This window comes from Lissotriton helveticus, chromosome 9, assembly GCF_964261635.1.
Source record: "Lissotriton helveticus chromosome 9, aLisHel1.1, whole genome shotgun sequence".
NCBI classification, from domain to species: domain Eukaryota; kingdom Metazoa; phylum Chordata; class Amphibia; order Caudata; family Salamandridae; genus Lissotriton; species Lissotriton helveticus.
Genome location: NC_136070.1, coordinates 147,307,951 through 147,330,291, shown reverse-complemented (window position 1 = coordinate 147,330,291; position 22,341 = coordinate 147,307,951). Strand labels below are relative to the sequence as shown.

General features: G+C 45.6%; 1 long non-coding RNA gene across 1 annotated transcript in view; it reads left to right on the top strand.

Moving 5' to 3' along the window:
- The window catches only part of LOC144782667 (uncharacterized), a 34,647-nt gene extending 12,831 nt beyond the window's left edge, over positions 1–21,816 (top strand). Inside the window, exon 3 of the long non-coding RNA XR_013601198.1 lies at positions 21,707–21,816. This is a non-coding gene — a long non-coding RNA (uncharacterized LOC144782667). The remainder of the gene's footprint in view (positions 1–21,706) is intronic.
- The last annotated feature ends 525 nt before the right edge of the window (positions 21,817–22,341 follow it).

The following is a 22,341-nucleotide window of genomic DNA, read 5'->3' as shown; positions in this document are numbered from 1 at the left end:
AAGGTGCCTCCCAGCCCAGTTCTCTGAAACAGTGGGCCAAGCTGGCCTAACCATCTACAGTATCATTAACACATTAGTGTTGTGAACTACAAACCATCTAAAAATCTGTCTTCACAGTTAGGAGCTATCAGACATATTTGGTCCTGCACTACCAGACACAGAGAGTTGCAGTGCTCAGAGCTTTGTGGATTTCATAACAAGACCGGAGGCTACATTATGCAAAGTCTTTTATTGCAGACCCAAGCAGCCGCATACATCACAATAGACTAAGCTCTAAAACAGAACAATGGCAACACATAAAGCCCATGAGACAGCAATAATCTGCCTCTTTTAAATGCGGCTCCAAGCAGATAAGTTGACAACTTTCTTTCTTGCTTTACATAGAAATTGTTATCCTTTTTGCTTACAATATATCTTGTTTTGCTTATAACCTTTTTACTTATGACATCTTTGATATTTACTTATGTTAGATTGTTCTAACATCCTTTCTTTCAGGGTGTGTTTCTTTGAAGTGTGGCTTACTCCCCACCCTTTCCACCCCCCTTTTCCTACTGATCTCCAATTTATGGAGATTTTTTCTCTGTTCCCTTCGTCCTCGCTTGAGCTGTCTGTGACCTTTTTCTCCCGTTTTTTTACCGACCTATTCGTTCGCGCGATGAACGCTCTCCTTCACCCCCGCTCTCATTTCGATCGGCAAGAGTGACGTGGGCGGCATGTGAGCATCAGTCTGGATGTCTCCTGCTCCGTGACAACCCCCTGCCCCCCCGGCGCTGCAATCGTTAGCGCCTACATACCCTTACTGCGCAGACACTGTTGTGCTTACCTCTGGCCTTTTGACACGCTCCTCTTTCGGATAGCGTGTACCTTCTGGATGCCCTGCTTCTCTCCTGATGAAACACTCCGACGTCCACCTTCTCTTCCGCTATACGCGTTTGCCCCCCTTTTTGCTTTTTGGTATATTAGAGGAAAGGCCACAGGCAACACACGCGCTGCGTGTTATTGTTACACAGGACCTTTCCTCTGCCACGATGCATTCACAGAGAATGTGTTCATGACGACAGATGATCGCACTCGTGCTCGAGCAGTTTACCGACGCGATCAGCTGCTTTTACCTGCCTTTAGCCCTTTATCAGCGTTTAACTTCGATTTAAGCCACTTTTAAGACGAATTTTGGATTCCAAAAAAAAAAAAAAAAATCATCCTTATTTATAGGGAGTCCTAGCTCTATACTCCCTTTTCTGTTGTTAAGTCTCAGAACTTTTTTTGTCTGACATTTACTGTTTTTCCTGGTGTTTGTACTTTCTAGCCTTTACAAATTTCAAGAGGCTATTTGTTTCCCTACCTGTTTCTCACCCTCGATTCACCCTTGCCCTGCCACTGTTATGTCAGAATCAGACTCTGATGGGGCATCAGCCCCTACTCCAGGTCTTGATAAAGGGTCATTTAAAGCTATGCTCCACATGGAGGTTAAATCCTGCATGATGGAAAGCTTGTTTGAGTTAATAGGTTCCAAACGTCCACTCCCTTTGGAGGACGTCACTCATCCCCACCCTCAATTTAATGGGAACCAAAGAGGTAAAAGGCTTAGAAAGACTAATCACCTTGATAGCAACCATTCGGGAGGTCTTGGCACCTCGACAGACAATGGAGGTCTTGGCACCTCATCTAACAGTGGAGGCCTTCGCGCCTTTAATACCCAGGGTGTCCTTGGCGGCACAACTTTTGATATAGACGATGGCATATCCGTTAATTCCTCTGAATTCATTGATGAATATGTCTTTGATCTTAACGATGATCAAGAGGGTTTTGATGAGTTTACGGATGATCTCCCTTCCTCCTCCAAAAGCGCGATCCTCGACCCATTGGGGGAGGAGATGCTTTCGCCACAAAACCTTAAACATCCCAGGAGTTCAGACTGGGTGCCTCAAGATCATGTGTCAAAATTTATTAAAAAGTGGCTCAGGAATCTCCTTGACAGGGGGACTCGGAATGTTCTCAGAGCTGAATGCTCAAGGCCTTCTTTGAAGGACAAGGTTTGTTATACACCTAATTTGGACCCAGAGCTTATAAAGCTTTTGTTCAAACTTGGGCGTGACCCAAGGAAAGGGGTAGAGAAATCCTTTAAGGGATGCCAGGATCGTCTCCTGGATGTTCTGGGGCCTCTGGCCAGAATCTTGGACTCGGCAGAAGAGTCTCACATCAACGGTACTCCTTTGGACACCAAAAGGATTAGAGGTTGGAGCCAGAGGGCTATTATCCTCCTGGGGAATGCTAACGCTTCCATTAATTCTGAGAGACGTAAGGTTGTCCTTACTAGGATAAATCCAAAATTAGGAGATCTGGCCGATAAAGAACCCTCAAAAAATCCTAAAGGGCTTCTATTCGGGGAAGACCTAATTAAATCTCTTGGAAAATACGTTTCCACATTTACCGCTCTTGATAAGGCGCAGCAAAATATGCGCAAGGTTTTTAATAACAATAACCTTTTTGGTCGGGCCGGAAGACGAGGCCAATCTTCCGGCCGTTACAATCAAAGGCCCTTCTCAAGAGGTCGTGGCTTTGGAAGAGGATACCAACAGCAACAGTTCAATACCCCGCAGTTCTACCCACAAAGGGGTAGAGGCCAAGGCAGAGGCAGAGGCTACAGATCCCGCGGATCGAGCAATTCTAACACCCTCAGGTGAGTGTTGCTTTTCTTCCTTCTCCTTCTTTTCCACTAAAAGTGGGCGGAAGACTCAAACATTTTTCAATGAATTTGAAACTGATTACTCAGGACTTTTGGGTTTTAAATACCATAAAAGTTTTTATGATAGACTTCATTCATCCTCCTGTTCAAACTTCCTTTCCCAGGAAGATTCACATGTCTTTGAAGCAAGAAAAAATTATAGAGGAAGAGATCTCTTCTATGATTCAGAAAGGCGCAATCTTAGAAGTCCCATTCGATCAGTTGGGATTTATAAGCAACCTTTTCTTGGTGGAAAAAAAGGAAAAAGTTTGGAGACCTGTCATCAACTTGCGAGATCTAAACAAGTTTCTGACTTACAGGCATTTCAAGATGGAGGGCATCCATCTTCTCAGGGATCTTCTCTTGGAGAAAGGTTGGTTGGTCAAACTGGACCTCAAAGATGCCTACTTCACCGTCCCCATGGCCGAGGCTCATCAACCCTTTCTTCAATTTCTTTGGAAAGATCGCTTGTATCAGTTCCAAGCTCTTCCTTTCGGACTCTCTTCCGCCCCTTGGTGTTTCACCAAAGTGATGAGAGCAGTTGTGTCTCATATAAGATCAAGAGGGATTTGTCTAATTATTTACCTCGACGACATCCTTATTATGTCTCAAGATCCTCTCCAACTGGTTCGGGATTTGAATTTCACTATGAATCTTCTGGAGAACCTGGGATTCATCATAAACAAAGAAAAATCTTCTTTGACTCCAGCAATGTCCATCGAGTTCTTAGGTTTCACCGTGGACACGATACGCTGTCTTCTTCTTCTTCCCTCAAAAAAAGTTTCCAAAATGAAAAAGGAGATAAGATTTGTTCTGAGATATCAGGATTTATCTCTGAGGGAGATTGGGAGACTCTTGGGTCTTCTATCGTCCTCCATTCAGGCTATTTTCCCTGGACCACTCAATTATCGAGCCCTTCAAAGGATCAAAGCGAGGGCTTTGAGGTCCGGACTACGGTACGAAGACCGGATTTCTTTGGATCTAGAAGCCCGCTCAGAATTGAATTGGTGGTTAGACAATTTAGAAGCCTGGAATGGCAAAGCAATCTTTGGCCCCAAGCCAGAATTTGTCTTGGAATCAGACGCCAGCCTTCATGGCTGGGGAGCCTGTTTTCTCAATCAAAACAAGGGTGGCCTTTGGTCTCAAGAAGAATCTCGTCATCACATAAACTTCCTAGAGTTGACTGCCGGTTTATATGCCCTTATGAGTTTCAGGCACTCCCTTCAGGGGAGGTCCGTCCTTCTGAAGATGGACAATATATCGGCTGTAGCTTATATCAACCGTCTAAGCGGAACAAAGTCCTTGGACTTGTTAAACCTAGCCAAAAAACTCTGGATGTTTTGTCTGGAACACAAGATATCCCTAAAGGCAGAATATTTTCCAGGAGAAGCACACTTCTCAGCGGATTGGAATTCGAGATTCCTTATAGATTACAGCGATTGGAAACTGAATCCTTCTGTCTTCAGCACCCTGAACAAGATCTGGGGTCCTCTGGATGTAGATTTATTCGCAAGCAGATTAACTTCTCAGATTCCGAAGTACTTCAGCTGGATGCCCGACCCGGGTGCTCTGGCAGTCAATGCCTTCCTACAATCTTGGAAGGACGTCCGGGGATATGCCTTTCCCCCCTTTGCGATGATTCAGAGGGTCCTTCAGAAAGTGAGACGAGAACAATCTTGCCTTGTTTTGATAACTCCTTTCTGGACCTCTCAAGCGTGGTTCCCAACCGTTCTGGAACTGACTTGCAGTGTCCCCTTCTTGATTCCTTCCCTGGGAGATCTTCTCACCGACATAGACGGTCGAATTCACCCCCTTATTCTGAACGAGAGTTTATCCCTTCTTGCCTGGAAGGTGTCAGGAGATCTAATGAAATCTCAGGACTTTCGGAGTCGGATTCAACCCTCCTCAAGGAATCTTGGGCTCCTGGCACACACTACAGATACAATAGTATCTGGAGAATATGGGTACGTTGGTGCCTGGAAAGGGACCTGGATCCCTTGGAGGCCCCTATTGTTGACATAGTCAACTTCCTGGTTGAACAGTTTGATAGAGAGCTGAGTTATAGGTCTATTAATTGTTATAGATCTGCTATATCTGCTGGTCATGTTCTCATCAATGGAAAAACAATTGGTAAAAATGTTATTGTCTGTAGAGTTATGAAAAGTATCCGTTTAAAGAGACCCCCTAAAGCCAAATATGAGACCCTTTGGGACGTCAATTTGGTTCTTGATCTCTTCAACAATTGGCCTCCTAACTCATTTCTGAACAGAAAAAATCTTTCTATTAAATTAGCCACCTTGTTGTGTCTGATTTCTTGCAGGAGAGCTTCTGACGTCAAAGCTCTTGAAATTTCAAGACGTTCTTACAATGTCTTTGGTGTTAAATTTGATATTTTTAGGAGGACTAAGACTATGTCTGATTCTATTTTTTTATCCTCGTTTTGACCTTTGCCCTAAACTCTGCGTTGTTGAATGCATGAAGGAATATGATCGAAGGATGGTTCTTCTCCGTCCTCAGGGTGTCTCCCAATTGCTAATTTCTTTTGTTAAACCCCATAAAGGTATTTCCTCCACTTCTATCGCTAGGTGGATCAAAACTGCTATGAGTCTTGCTGGTGTTGACTTAAATAAATTTCAAGCTCATTCCTTAAGGGGCGCTATGGCCAGTAAGTCTCTTTGGTCTGGAGGTAAGTTAGATGACATTCTTAAGGCTGCGGATTGGTCTAATGCAAGTACTTTTGCTCGTCATTATTGTAAACCTATTGAGCACATGTCTAATTTTGTTCTAGAGAGCTACCAACATGCATAATGTAGCCTCCGGTCTTGTTATGAAATTGCGATTCTCATATTTACATGTCTAGAGAATCTGGATTTCATTAAAGACACGGAGGCTGACATTATCCCTCCCTCCCACCCTCTGGTGGTGGTGAGTGTTATAATTAATATTGTTGTTTGTGATATTTTTTCTCTAAATGCAATATTTTGCTATCCTGCTTTGTTGTTTATTACATTTGATTGTAATGTATTCTTTTGTTGTATTGCCTTTCTGCAATTTTGTTCTCCGAAACTTATATTTTTGATTTCTTTTTTCAGAAAATCCTTGATTCCTGCTTCTCTTCATTATCTTCGTTGGATTTCCTTCCACCATCCATTTACTCATCGTTTTCACTCTTCTTGATTCGTGTTTGACCTGGATTTTACAAGTTCTGAAGTTCTTCCTTTCTTGGACTGTTCATTTAAAAGAGGCAGATTATTGCTGTCTCATGGGCTTTATGTGTTGCCATTGTTCTGTTTTAGAGCTTAGTCTATTGTGATGTATGCGGCTGCTTGGGTCTGCAATAAAAGACTTTGCATAATGTCAGCCTCCGTTTCTTTAATGAAATCCAGATTCTCTAGACATGTAAATATGAGAATCGCAACTGTATATTGTAGCCTCTGCAAACCCTCCTGACTCTATCCTGTATCCCGACACTGCTGTGGTTAGATTGTGGTGCTGCAGCCTCTCACTATATCTGCTTGCAGGGCAGATGCCAAAGGCTGATCACCAGGTGGAATTAGAGAACAAGGATACAGCAGAAATATATATAGAAAGGTGAAGAAATTTATAGAGGGGGCCAAGTTAAGAATGCATTTGAAAGTTATGCAAAATAAATGGTGTTAAAGGCGTAGGTAAATGGCTAGCCAGCGGAGAAAGATTAAGGAATGTGAAATATGAGCAGCGAAAAGAGACTAGGAATTTAGCGTCTCATACCAGGAAAGTGAAACAGTAAAATGATAGGAAGACAAGAGTACAAATTAATGTTTTGTATCCTGAGAGACAAGTAAAACGCAGAACTTAAGAGTTTTGTTTAGTTAAAATATGTACATCTTAGAATCAGAAGAGATATAAGAAAAAGTCAAAGCAGTATAACAGGTAAGGCTTAAGATCCACATTGATATGCAAAAGGGATGTGGTGAAGCAAGAAGAAATATAACAGTAAATCCAAAACTTGACAAACTGTAAACACCTAGAAGTGTTGCTGATAACCTAATGTTAGATTTGGGAGTCTCTAGTTGGCAGAGGTAGGTGCCTTTGACCAAATAGGGACCCTTGTGTCTAGTCAGGGTAAGGGGCTACACTCCTAAAATAACCTCTTCTCAACCCCTTGGTAGCTTGGCACGCGCAGACAGTCTTATCTCAGGGGCAGTGTGTTAAGCATTTGTGAACACACACAGTAATACAGTGACAACACTACAGATGGACACCACACAAGTTGTATTATAAAAATAAGTATTTTTATATAGACTTAACACAAGACCAAACAACAAAAATCCACAATACTGTACTCATAAATGGCTTTAAAATAGTATAAAATAGCTTGGTTCTCTCAAGTTGTAATGTCACACAAAACAAAAGGGTCGCAGGGAAGGTGATGCATCGGTTCCTTACACGCAGGGGAGTGGATGCGTCGGTTCCTGACTGCTGTGCAGGGGAGTTGATGCTTGCTTTCTTACTGTGTGGGGAGGTGATGCGTCGGTTTCTTACTGCTCTCCGGTGCGATGCGACAAGATGGCACCTCAGTGCGATACTCTTCTCCGGAGCGATGCGACAAAATGGCATCTTGGTTACGGTGTGACAACGGTCATGCAATGCGTGCATGCCCGACGGCTGCGCGGCGACTCGATGATCTTTGGAGCCACGACAGGCCCTGCGACGTGCTTCTCCAATGATGTGACGGCGATCTCTGCGGCAGGTTTCTCCGGTGATGCGCCACACTTCGGTGATACGATGATGACAGCGGCAGCGGCGGTGGTGACACGCTTCACGGCGTTACGTCGTGCTTCCAGCTCTCAGCGACACGCAGTCTCTCAGAAGGCCCAGCACAACAGCAGACACTTCAATTCCCAGCTAACGGAATTCGGGGGGAACTGGTTGGTAAAGTTTTGTATCCCTGAAACTTTAGGCAGGAGGCAAGCTCTAGTTCAAGCCCTTGGAGATTATTCTTCAAGTTGATGAAAAGCACACTCAGTCCTCTTCTCCTTTCTTTGGCAATGAAGCAACCACTGCAGGCCAACCCCCAAACACACAGCAGAGGGGTAGTCTCCTCCTTCAGCTTCCTGGTTCTTCTCCTCAGCAGAGATTTGTCTTGATTCCCAGAAGTAATCTAAAACCAGCAAAAACATCAGAGGCAACAGCAAAAAATGGAAGGGAGACCCACGCCAATGGTACCAGGTCTAACATGTGTCCTCTCTAGCTGAAATGTAGGGAGAACTACCCCACTGCCTGGGAGTTCTCATCACTAAGGCGGAAAAATCTGGACAGACCATCAGCATTGGCATGTTCTGTACAAGGGCGGTATTCTACCCTGAAGTTTATCCCATGTGGGGATATGGACCACCTCAACAGCTTTGGATTCTCACCCCTCATCTGCATCAACCATCTGAGGGGCCTGTGGTCTGTCTGAACCGGAAGTGAGTCCCAAACAAGTATGGTCTCCACTTCTTCAGTGCCCAGACCACAGCAAATGCCTCACTCTCAATTGCACTCCACCTCTGTCCCCGTGGAAGTAACCTCCTACTGATGAAGGCTACGGGTTGATCTAGGCCCTCCTCATTTATCTGTGACAAAACAGCCCCCACACCATGCTCTGAAGTGTCTGTTTGAACAATAAACACATTTGAGAAGTTGGGCGCCAGGAGCATGGGCAGACTTCAGGGAATCAAAAGCTTTCTGACAGGTGTCAGTCCAAATCAATCTCTTGGGCTGCTTCCTAGAATGCAGCTCTGTCAAAGGTGCAACAATGCTGCCATACCCCTTGACAAACTTCCTGTAATACCCAGTGAGTCCTAAACAGGCTCTCACCTCTGTCTGGGTCTTGGGGGGTTCCCAAGCCAGGATTGTCTCAATCTTGGGCTGTAGGGGCGCCACCTGGCTGCTCCCAACCTGGTGTCCTAAGTGCACCACGGCATCCTGCCTGATCTGGCACTTACTCGCCTTGATCGTGAGGTATGCTCTCCGCAGCGCCATCAACACTTCCCAGAGGTGGCGCAGATGTTCTTCCCAACTGGTGCTGAACACTGCAATGTCATCCAGGTAGGCGTCACTGAACTCTTCCAGTCCAGCCAACACCTGGTTGACCAACCACTGAAAGGTGGCAGGGGCATTCTTTATCCCAAAGTGCATACCCTGGAATTGGTAGTGCCCATCTGGTGTGGAGAATGCTGACCTCTCTCTTGCCCCATCAGTCAAGGCGATCTGCCAGTACCCAGATGTTAAGTCAAACGTGCTGAGGTACCGGGCAGCCCCTAACCGATCAATGAGCTCATCAGCTATGGGGATGGGGTGCGCGTCAGTCCTGGTGACTGAATTGAGCCCTCGTTAGTCCACAAAGAACCGCAGTTCTGGCGTGACACCAGCCTTTTGGACCAAGACCACTGGGCTGGCCCAAGGACTGTAAAGGACTCAATTACCCCCAATGCAAGCATCTTGGATACCTCCTCCTTGATGCAAGCTTTCACCCTGTCAGTCACTCTGTAAGTGTTGTGTTTAACAGGAGGAGGACCGTCCCCAGTGTCTACATCATGGACAGACCAATCAGTGACACTGGGAATCAGGGAGAACAGGTCAGAAAACTGTCCCAGTAACTGGTGACAGTCATTCTGTTGCTCGGGGGTCAGGGTGGAAGAGAGGTTCACACCATCCACTGACCCATCTCGCTCTGTTGCAGACAGGAGGTCAGGAAGAGGCTCAGTCTCCTCCTCCATTCCAGCATCTGTTGCTAGAAGCATTCCCCCTTTGGACCTCTCTAAGGGGGGCTTCAGCCGGTTGACATGCAGGACCTGTAAGGGGTTCCTGGGAGACCGCAAGTTCACCAAGTAGGTAGCCGGACTTTTGCGCTCCACCACCTCGAATGGTCCGGTCCACTTATCCTGAAGCACATAGGGCTCCACTGGGGCTATGACCCACACTTTTGACCCGGCTGAAGCACAACCAGAGTGGCATTCTGGTGGCATTCTGGTCGTACCACCACTTCATCTCCTCCTGGCTGGCTTCCAGATTCACCTCAGCGAGTTTTCTGAATCGCCTAGTTTGGTTCCTGAAGGTCAGCATGTAGCTATATACATCCTGGGGTCATTTCCCTTGGAGATTGCTCCCAGCCTTCCTTGACCAAGCTCAAAGGTCCTCTCACTGGGTGACCATAGAAAAGTTCAAAGGGGCTGAACTCTGGGGACTTCTGTGACACCTCACAGTATGCAAAGAGAAGGCATGGTAAGAGGACGTCCCACCTACGCCTCATGGGTTCCTCAAGACCCATAATCATGCCTTTGAGGGTCCGGTTGAATCTCTCAACCAGCCCATTACCTTGGGGGTGGTAAGGAGTGGTGAACTTGTATGTTATACCACACTCCTGCCACAGGGACTTCATATACTTAGAAATGAAGTTGGTACCTTGGTCTGACACCTCCTCTCTGGGAAACCCCACGCAGGAGAAAATCCCCATCAGTGCACGTCCCACCACGGGGGCCGTCACTGTCCTGAGAGGGATGGCTTCCGGGTACCTGGTGGCATGGGCCACCAAGACCAGGAGGAACCTGTTGCCCATGGCTGTCTTGGGATACAGAGGCCCCACAATGTAAATGCCCACGCTTTCAAAGGGGGTGGTTGGAGAGGAACCTTGTGCTTCCTCCCACTCTTTCCACTTGCCTGGCAAGTCTGACAGGTTCTGCAATGAGTATCTTGACTGTTGCACATTTGGGGCCAATAAAAGTGGGTGACAAGCCTTTCAAAGGTCTTGTCGTGCCGCAAATATCCTGTTAAAGGCACACCATGAGCCAGCCCCAGTAGGAAGACTCTGAAGCGCTGGGGTACCACCAGCACAGGGGCTGACCCAGGCTCAGCAACCCTAGGACCACTATACAGGAGACCATTCTCCCAGTAGATTGAATGTGAAGCAGACTGATCATCTGCTGCCAGGTTTGCAGCCTGCTGCCGCAAACCCACAAGAGAAGGGCACTTGTTCTGCTCCTCACAGAACTCTTCCCTGGAGGGACCTCCTTCTTGCTGCCAATGGGTCAGCTCAGGCAGGTCTCCCAGTTCAGCAATCTCTTCCCTAGTAGGTTCCAGGGCATCCCTCTCAGGGTCTGCCTCCTCCTGGGCCGTGGGAATCTCAGGGGCCGGTTTCCTGTGCCCTCTGGCTTTTCTCTTTGAGGCAGGCACCGGGCCATTTTCTCAGGCTCCAGGTCCTCTTGAATACCCTTACTGGCTGCCATAGATGGAGTGGTCACACAGGCCCACTCAGGCAAAACCACCGTCTCTAAATGAGCTCTTCACTCCACCTTAGCCCAAGGGGAGCTCTCCAAATCATTACCAAACAGACAATCAACAGGCATGGCTGGCCTCACAGCTACTTGAAGAGTCCCTGAGACCCCCCCCACTCAAAGGGAACCTGTGCCACCTTGCAGTGGCTCTCTATGTTGTCAGCGGCAACAACTGGGTAAAATGCATTGGGGATTACCTGCTCTTCCGACGCCAGCCAACAACTGACAGCTGTTACACTGGCTCTGGTGTCTCTAAGAGCTTCCACCCTCTTGCCATTGATGGCCACCCACTGCCTGTACTTTTTAGCATTATCAGGCAGCTGGGTCCTGGAGACCACCTCACAGTCTCCTAAAGAGACAAGGGACATCTCTATGGGACCCCACCCATCTTGGGCACCAATCTCCTCCCCCAGGGCTACACTAGCCAACTGCTGGAGTGGTGCACCAGTGGGTGTTGTCTTCCCATACAAGGGACATCTAGCATCATAAGAACAGTGGCCTACTAGACCACACTTAAAAATGGCCTTGGGCCTCTCGTGAACAGGCTTATCTGTCGTGGCCACAGCCTTCTTCTCAGGGGGAGGCTGGGAACCTTTCCCTTGGTTCCCTTGGGGATTACTTTAGGGCCCTTTCTGGAACTCCCTCTGTTTACCCTTTTCCCCACCACTCTTCTGCTGGGGAACCTATCAACCTTTGGCGAAGTCTCCCACATGACCCTTCTGGACCCGGGTGCTCACCCAGTGGTCCGCCTCCTCAGCAAGCTTCCTAGGGTTAGTTAGCTTGCTAACAATAAGGTGCTGGCGTAGCTCTGGAAAACAATTATTTGACAAGTGCTCCCATGCAAACAAATCATAGAGTGCCTCAAAATTATCCACTTTGCTATCCTTCACCCAACCATCCAATGTTCTGCAAAAGAAAGACACATATTCCACCCAGGTGGTAGACGCCAGTTTTCTGCAATTCCTAAACCTTTGTCTGTATAACTCTGGGGTCAAACCACATCTGGGCATTAGGGCTCCCTTCATGTGGATATAGGACATCAGCTCCTCTGTAGGTAAATCCAACAAAGTGTCCCTCCCATCACTAACAAAGCGGCCCCACAACACCGCTCCCCAATCCTTCTCAGGGACCTGGTGGGCCAACATTGCAGCTTCATAAGCCCTAAACCATTGACCAATATCCTCATTCTTGTGGAAATCTTTAACTACTTCTGGGGATGTAGGCTCTTGCTTCTACAGGCACTGGCGGTGCGCTGCCAGCAGAGGGAGGAACCTCTAAACTTTTGGCCTTCAGTTCCAATTCCCTCAATCCTCTCTCATGCTCAAAATGCTTTCTCTTTTCCTCTAAGGCTAACTTCTTCATCTCTAATTCTATCCCAAGCTCTATTTTCTTGCTCTCTATGTCTTTCTGACCATCCATTTTGAGCCTAGCTAGCTCCAACTTATGCATCCTCTCAAGTCTCTTCAGAGGCGTGGGTTCATATCCCACTGCTGCAACCAATGTTAGATTTGGGGGTCTCTAGTTGGCAGAGGTAGGTACCTTTGACCAAACAGTGACCCTTACGTCTAGTCAGGGTAAGGGGCTACACGTCTAAAATAACCCCTGCTCACCCCATTGGTAGCTTGGCACGAGCAGACAGGTTTATCTCAGGCAGTGTGTTGAGCATTTGTGAACACATACAGTAATACAGTGACAACACTACACGTGGACACCACACAGGTTGTATTATAAAAATAAGTATTTTATATAGACTTAACACAAGACCAAACGATGGAAATCCACAATATTGTACTAAAAAAGAGACTTTCAAATAGTATAAAATAGCTCGGTTCTCTCAAGTTGTAAATGCAACACTTTATTCTCAATGTACCTTTGGATGCGTAACACAATCAAAACAAAAGGGTCGCAGGGAAGGTGATTGGTCGGTTCCTTACACGCAGGGGAGTGGATGCGTCGGTTCCTTACTGCTGCGCAGGGGAGTTGATGCTCACTTCCTTACTGTGTGGGGAGGTGATACGTGTGTTTCTTACTGCTCTCTGGTGCTATGCGACAAGATGGCACCTCGATGCGATACTCTTCTCCGGTGCGTTGCGACAAAATGGCATCTTGGTTACTGTGTGACAACGCTGATCCAATGCGTACACGCCCGACGGCCGTGCGGCGACTCGATCATCTTTGGAGCTGCGACAGGCCCTGCGACACGCTTCTCCAGTGATGCGATGGCAACCTCTGTGGCGGTGGCACATTTCTCCGGTGATGCGCCGCACTTCGGCGATGCGATAATGACAGCGGCAGTGGTGGCTCGCTTCTCCGGCAAAGCAACGACAGCTGCAGGGGCCGCGACACGCTTCTCGTCGTTGCGTCATACTTCCAGCTCCCAGCGACACGCAGTCTCTCAGAAGGCCCAGCACACCATAAGGCACTTCAATTCCCAGTAAGGGAATTCAGGGGGGAGCTAGTTGGTGAAGTCTTGTATCCCTGAGACTTCAGGCAGGAGGCAACCTCTAGTTCAAGCCCTTGGAGATTCTTCTTCAAGTTGATTAAAAGCACACTCAGTCCACTTCTCCTTTCTTTGGCAATGAAGCAACCACTGCAGGCCAACCCCCAAACACACAGCACAGGGGTAGTCTCCTCCTTCAGCTTCCTTGTTCTTCTCCTCAGCAAAGGTTCGTCTTGATTCCCATAAGTGATCTAAAACCAGCAAAAACATAAGAGGCAACAGCATAAAATGGAAGGGGATCCACGCCAATGGTGCCAGGTCTAACACCTAACAAGGAACCGGATTGTAAACATCCTTCAAATCAATTGTTGAGACTATCTCTGCTGACCAAAACTATGCAAACAACTCCTGGACTTTTGGGTAAGGGCTGCCAAACAACTTCTTTGTTCTTATTAAGTGAACGCAAGGCTGAGCAGATAATTTTTGGAACAATCACTACTGGAGCCACCAATTCTGAGGAGTTTAGCGGTTCAATAACTTTATCAAGGCACAGTTGCTTTGAACGCCTAATTATATCACCCCTGAAGCTCAAAGGAAAACCTCTCACTTTGTTCGCCATTCTGTCAAGCAGAATATGGCTTTTACATTGGATACACTGCTGTGACACAAGCTCTGTCCGGTTCTCAATCTCAATAAATCTTTATTTCGATACGTTAAGTATCATAAAAGATGCATAAAATACATTACAATCACAATACAATAAAAGGTAAGTTATACGATAAAATAGATCATAGTGTCACATAGCGAGGCTATTAGTTCATGGGCTTTTCATATCATTTGCGTACCAGACACCGTTCTGGGGCGGATAATTATATTAAAACAATTAAATAATTAATAAATACAAGTTAAAAAGGGAGTAGATATACACTTGAAGGCATACATTTTAAAAATTATTTTTAAAAACTAAAAATCTGAGGATCAATCATATAAGGCAATTAATATAACATGTATAAATGTTAATAGTATTCTGCTTCATAATTTTTCAACCATATTACATAGAGATTTGCACATGATTATTTAATTTCTACAGTACAAAAGGGGGTGGTGATGGACGGAGCATCTGAACCAATCAAACACTCACACCCAGTCAAAAGATCTGGGTTTGATCCATCACCGTTCTTTAGCCCACTCTGCCACCCCAGTTCAGACATGGCTATATGCAAATCAGTCTGACCATGTGCCTCATGGTAACAGTCCAGCCCGAACTGCCAAGCCATGCCTTCCCTGGACCGGAAACAAGCTTCCGAGGACCGGTTTCTGGCATTACAGCCGTCTTCAGCCCGGCTTGCTTGAATCCAGTGGCAAAGTGAGCAAGGGACTCACGTCTGAGCATACCCAGCCACACTTATGGCGGCCAAAAGCGGTACAAAAGGGGGTGGTGATGGACGGAGCATCTGAACCAATCAAACACTCACACCCAGTCAAAAGATCTGGGTTTGATCCATCACCGTTCTTTAGCCCACTCTGCCACCCCAGTTCAGACATGGCTATATGCAAATCAGTCTGACCCTGTGCCTCATGGGAACAGTCCAGCCCAAACTGCCAAGCCATGCCTTCCCTGGACCGGAAACAAGCTTCCGAGGACCGGTTTCTGGCATTACAGCCGTCTTCAGTCCGGCTTGCTTGAATCCAGTGGCAAAGTGAGCAAGGGACTCACGTCTGAGCATACCCTGCCACATTTATGGCGGCCAAAAGCGGTACAAAAGGGGGTGGTGATGGACGGAGCATCTGAACCAATCAAACACTCACACCCAGTCAAAAGATCTGGGTTTGATCCATCACCGTTCTTTAGCCCACTCTGCCACCCCAGTTCAGACATGGCTATATGCAAATCAGTCTGACCCTGTGCCTCATGGGAACAGTCCAGCCCGAACTGCCAAGCCATGTCTTCCCTGGACTGGAAACAAGCTTCCGAGGACCGGTTTCTGGCATTACAGCCGTCTTCAGCCCGGCTTGCCTGAATCCAGTGGCAAAGTGAGCAAGGGACTCACGTCTGAGCATACTCTGCCACACTTATGGCGGCCAAAAGCGGTACAAAAGGGGGTGGTGATGGACGGAGCATCTGAACCAATCAAACACTCACACCCAGTCAAAAGATCTGGGTTTGATCCATCACCGTTCTTTAGCCCACTCTGCCACCCCAGTTCAGACATGGCTATATGCAAATCAGTCTGACCCTGTGCCTCATGGGAACAGTCCAGCTCGAACTGCCAAGCCATGCCTTCCCTGGACCGGAAACAAGCTTCCGAGGACCGGTTTCTGGCATTACAGCCGTCCATCATCCCCTTTTGTATCACTGTATTTAATTTCTACAGCATCAAAGGTTCAGACCCAGTTCCATTCTCATAAAACTAACGGTCAGGAGCAATCTACTAACGCCAAAGACTACCACCTGACTGGTATTAGTCTTTAAGATTCCTCCAGCCTCTTTATAGGTTCTAGAACCCATGTTACGACAAGGAGGCAGTATCCACCTTTTCCTTGGTATTGCATAACTCGGGCATAAAAGCAATATATGTAGATCATCTTCCTTCGCCTGGTTTGCACATAAGGTACATAAGTTACAGCTAATCTTGGACCACCTCATTTCAAGGACATTTGTCCTAAGCATGCCATATCTGAATTTCATATAGATTGACTTTGCTAGTGGTGGATGAATCTCGTCCAAAAAAGGTTTGAAGGATGCTATATCTTTGAACAGTAAAAAATTGTTGGTCAGGGATCCATGTATTTTTACATTCACTGACTCGTAGCTTACATGTGACCAATATGATAACTTTAAGATTTTCTTTGAGGACGGGTTCATTGTTACTGGGTCATTCCAATAGTGTGCTAAACCAATTTTTATCAACCAGGATCTTATATGTTTAAGCCAATGAACCTTTTTACAGCAATCAAGATCCATGATTTCTTTTAGACCTTCCTTATAATCGGACAGTTCTACAGTCGTCCACAATCTGACCCAGAGCATTAATGGTCTCAGGGTTGCATGATGGTCTATGCGTTTCATGTTTATGTCCAAAAGGAGGGGAGTCAATGGGGTATTTACTGGTAATTTTAACAACCCCCTCAAGAACTTATTCTCTCCGATTTCAAAGGAGTTTCTACAAGTTGGTCCCCATAGTTCTGCCGATATAGTACCGCTGATTGTACTTTAGATTTGAAAATCTCTAAAGCCGGGGTGACTGCTTTGTTCAGGCATTTACCATGTCTTTTCAGTATCGGAAGGTAATTTTGTTTAAAGACTATTTTGCTTTTTTCTATCTGACTTCTCCATGATAGGTTTGAGTCTAGAGAAACCCCCAGATAAGTACAATTCTGGACATATTCCATTTTTTGTCCATTTAATGTGAGGTTTTTCCTAAAAATTTTATGGGCATTTAGAGCCATATATTTTGTTTTCTTGACATTAATCTCTAGGCCCTTAGAGCTGCAGTATGTCTGGAACCTGTTAGGTAGATTCTGTAGGCCCGGGGTGTTTGAGAAGTGAGAATTGTATCGTCCGCAAAAAGGAGGGACGAAACCCGTTCGCCCCCCAATTTTGGGGAGTCATTGTCGCATGCCTCCATGTAAAGCGGGATGTCGTTGACGAAGAGGGAAAATAGTGTCGGGGCCAACACACATCCCTGGCGGACTCCCCTCTTTATTGGTATGGATTGTGATAGTTCCCCGTTGGGACCCCACCTAACCTTTGCATAATTGTTCATATGTAATTTTATGACTAGCTTCAATAAGTCAGCTGGTAACCCCTGGCATTTGAATGTCTCCCATAACAATTCTCGTGGGATTAAATCAAACGCCACCCGAAGGTCGACGAATGCTACATACAGGTGGCCTTTTCTTAGGGTGACATACTTCCGCATAAGCAACAAAACCTTAGGACCTGGTCAATAGTACCTGTTTTAGCTCTAAACCCTGCTTGATAGTTTGTGAGCACTGACTCATCTTCCATCCATGTGTTAATACGGTTTAAAATATGCCTTGCAAATATTTTCTGTGTTATGTCTAATAAACTTATAGGGCGATAGTTAGCAGGGTCGTTTCTATCGCCCTTTTTAAAAATAGTAATAATTTCTGCCCCATCCCATGTGTCTGGGATTTCGGAACCAGCAGCGATAACATTACATAGGTGATTTATATATGGTACCCAAACATTTAATTCGTGTTTAAATAAGTCACCGGGAATTTTGTCGAGTCCCGGGGCCTTCCCATTTTTGACCGAAGCAATAGCTAGTTCTGTCTCTTGCTGATCAAAGACTATTGGCGTGCTCTCGATGTCTACGAGTGGCAAAGTGTTTTTACCCTGTGTAATTTCATCCCCCTCTGAAATAGCGTATAATTTGGTGAAGTGATCAATCCAAGTGGCCTCGTCAAGAAAGACCTCTCGCGAACCCTTCTCCTTTTTGTTGCCTTTTGCCACTATTTCCCAAAATAATTTTTGATCCTTCATTTTAGCCGCTAACAGCATAATGGACCAAATTTCTTGGTTTCAACACGATTTTGCATCAGCCAACACTCTCTTATATTCTTTCCTAGTCTCTTTAACTGCCGAAACATTTTTATTCTTTATGGCCTGGACTAGGGTCGATTTTACTGTACGACATTCTTTGTTAAACCAAGGTTCACCTACAGACTGGAAGTCAGTTGCTCCTGTCCTTTTCTTTGGTATTTTGGTCATTAATAACAGGAGTTCATTGAAAAATATTTTATGAAGGTCTAAGAATATCCTTGGTTCATTTTGAGAGATATTGTATGTTCCAAATGTGTTGGCGAGGCAACTGTAAATGTTTGCCACTAACTTTTCCTGCTCTAGTATGTAAGCCCATTTTACTGCACGTCGGTTGTTGCTAACGACAATATTGTCCGGGGTAACATGTGCCATTCTCTCCTTAACATTCTGTCCCAATAGTAGGCTACAATAAAAGCTAATTTCAAGTGGGCGATGGTCACTATCTGTTCTTGCTCTTATTTCCATATCTACAGCAAACTACCATAAATCCGGAGATAGGATAATATAATCGATTTTGCTCTGGCAGGTGTGTCTAAAGAAGGTTGGGGCTTTGGGGCTATCGGATGGTAGGCGCCCATTACACGCCCTCATTCCGTGGCCTGCCATTACCCTTGTGATTTGGAGGGCTAGAACAGTGCCAGCAACTGTCCCACTACTGGTTAAAGATGGTATACCATTGGCACTGTCTTCGTCCTCAAGCAATTTATCCAACCCTACTATAGGTTCGAAATTGCAATTCAGGTCTCCACATATTATCTTACTTGTTCCTGGGTCCAAAGTGTCTAACACTGAGTCCAACATTTCGATTGTGGGTGACTCCCTGTAAGATGAACATGGCCTATTATAAACATTGTATAAGTATAGTACCCGTTTATCATTAGTGATTATTTTCACTCCAAGTATGTCTAAGGAGTCAATACTTAATTTGTTAATGGTTATCTCAAGAGACACTCTGACCCAAATGATAAGGTCTCCGGAGGGGCGGCCCCTTACCGATGGAACTGCATCTATCTGATAAGTTTTGTATCCTACCCTATGTATGGATTTCGCGGCCCAGGTTTCCCGAAGAACACAGATGTAACTAGTATTTATGTAGTGGTTCTATTCTGGGTCACTTGTATTTGACCTCATGCCCGCTATATTCCATGATATAAGCTTAATCTCAGAGGGACCATTTGAAATAACAGCACTGCTTGGAGGAGAGTAGCCAATAGCACAAACAGCACTAGGTATATTTTCTACTACCCTAACTTCCGTGCCACTACCTTCCTTCTGTGTCAGCATACCACATAGTGGATTTAGGGTGAAAATTTGAGATTGGTTTATATCCCCGCCATCCCTAGTACACATACAAAGCCCCTCCATGGGTGGGTCTACATCTACGTCTACCATGTCCTTTGCCTTGGTCGTATGCATTGCTGATTGAAGTCAATCGGCCGCCTCTAGGGATGATAGTTCATTGAACCTGTTTGGGGTTTCTAGGGCGCACAACGGACTCTCCAAGAAGCCTAGTGTTCCCAGGTTTTGCATTGGCTTGAGTCCACTTGGCCTGTAGAAATAGCCCAGTGGTAAGGCTTGTAACACGGGGCTTTGCAGAGAGAATTCCTCATGGATTTTTAATATCTTGCGGACCGTATGAGGGTATCTAAAGTTAACAATTATGCAATCCCCTTGAATATCTTTTGGTGTTACACCTACCCACCCTACCCTTCTCACCATTAATATTTCTGCACTTCTGTTTGGATTGAACTTCTTGTATTTACAGAGCCAATTGACAACTTTGTTCCTAAAATTATGCCAAGACTCTTTTTGATCTCTTTTTAAGACTGGGGCCCCAGATAATACCATGTCTGGTTCTCACAGGACATGCTGTTTCTCACATAAGCTCCATTGACCCCCCTCATGCTTCTAATTAGCCTCTTTGTAAGAAATTGGATTATTATTTGGGGTGGGTGGCTGCCCACCTCAAGGAACAATAACACAAACTCATCAGGTGAACCTCAAAGTCACTAAAGTACCCTTATATCAACACCCTGATAGCTATGTGGCAGCGCAGGTAGCATTTATACAGCACCAAAATAGTAAAAAGAATCAAAACACCAACAAGTAAAAATCCCGAATTCAATATGGAGAAGTTGGAGGTATCAGTTTTTAAATTTTTTAAGGGAGAACAGTGACAATACGTGCTACGGACTAATTATAGTCTATGGTCATGGCACACAAGGACCTAGGCTCAATTTCAAGCTGACCGTGATGGAGCACAGGTTGCATACTCCAAATATTTTCATCCTGGTCAAAGAATTTACCATCCGACTCAGTCTTTCAAGTCCCAAAGTTTCAGGGTTTCTGGAGCAGCATCTCTGGAGTATTTATTAGGCTTCTAGGACCTCAGGGGCACCACTTGAGGAACAGTACTCAGTCCAGCAGAGGCCATCAGAAAGGTCGAGTCCATGTACTGCAGCTACTGGTCAGCCTGGCACCTCTTCCAGCTTGTTGTGTTTTTATAGCCACATATGAAGCCAGCCAACTGACCCCTGAAGTCCACTTCTTTGTCTTAGGTACAAAAGGGAGCCAATACAGTCATTGAGGGATCTTCTCAGGTCACAAACAGCAGGTCAAGTCCTCTTCTGATTGTTTGAAGGGCCAGAAAATATTCCTCGGAGGGTTCCTTGAGGTGCTTCATTAGCTAATGAGTGGGGTGACAGCTGAGCATTCCCTAAACAATGGGGAAAAAGGTTCCTGGGAGGCAACTCTCCCTACTTTTTTCAGCAGCTTCTGTTTGCCCTACTGCAAATACTCCCATCGTGCCCCTCAGTCTCAAAATCGAAGACGGAGAAACCCTTCCTACTTTGTTCAGAGGTCCTGCTTTCACCAAGACGTGGGGCCAGGGAAATAACCACTCCAAACCAGTTCTGTAGGTAGCTTCCCTCCCACTGGATTTGAAGATTTAAAGCCAGCTTAACTGGTATGGGCCTTGGGCTGTTCTGCCCTGGGAGCAATTTCCACGTCTCATTAAAGCCAAGTATAGGCTGGTGTCAGGTTACCGCAAATTGGCCTTCATGAGCTTCAGGCAGGGAAATGGTAATCTAAAAGGGACTTTTCCTAAGTATTTATTAAATGTTACAGATCACGTTTATAATCTGTTGTCTCGCTTAAAACCCCATCTTACAGACCAAAGGACACATGGTGGCCCCTCCGTACTTACCTATCAGTGTTTGATTCTTCCTGTGATTCTTAACATGTGAATAATGCTACACCCTCCCGCCTCTCTATCCGGTCAGTCTCCCCCACAAGTACCACCGAGTCTGCCATTCTATAGCCTTAGCATAAACTCCTCTTTACACGTGATCCTATTCCCCTCTCACCTTGAAAAGCTTCACGCCTCCTGAATCATATTACAATGAATATGGGATTACCTGCAACATATGATTTACCATGCTGCAAGTGGGAAAGCATAATTTAATAGTGGTGTTTCTTAGCACCAATATTCCCCACCTCAAATGACCAGCTGCCAAACAGTCACAAATATACATGAAAGAACACAAAACGATGAGAGGCAACACATAAGCAAGAAAGGTCAATTTAACATCAAGTCAACTATTTAAGTCAATTCCAAGATTGTTCGAAGAGTACAATATTGCTTGAATATTTCTTTATTATTTCCTCTCTTTCAGTCTTCACGGTATAACAAACAGATGCAACCAACACATTTCGCCCCCAAACAAGGGCTTCTTCAGTGCCAAAAAAAGGAAGTCATCTGCTGGCAACAGTAAAGTTTGTGAGCAGCAAGGTCAAATCAGTCCCAGATGCAACGTTCAGGCTGGACTGTTGTTATATTTTATTTTTATTATATTATATATTTTTATATATAATATATATATATTTATTATATATATTGTTATATATAATAATATATATATTATTCAATATACCATGAGGCACAGGGTCAAGACTGATTTGCATATAGCTGGGTCCAAACTGGAATGGCATGGTGAGCAAAAAAATGATGGATTTAGGGCCAGATCTCTGTACTTGGGTGAATGTATGACATTGTTCTGCATTCTGTCCATCAATTGTTCTTTTTGCATTTGTCACCCCTGTGGAACAGGTATGCCCAAACGTGGGTCCCGAGTGCTCCATGCCACTGGAGTCATGCTGTCCTGACTGATAAGGGCTGAATGCCCAAATCCAGTCCTAGGATGCTTGTTTCCAGTCCAGGGAGGACCTGGCCTGGCAGTTTGGGCTGGACTGTTCCCATTGGGCGCAGGGTCAAGACTGATTTGCATACGGCTGGGTCCAAACTGGAATG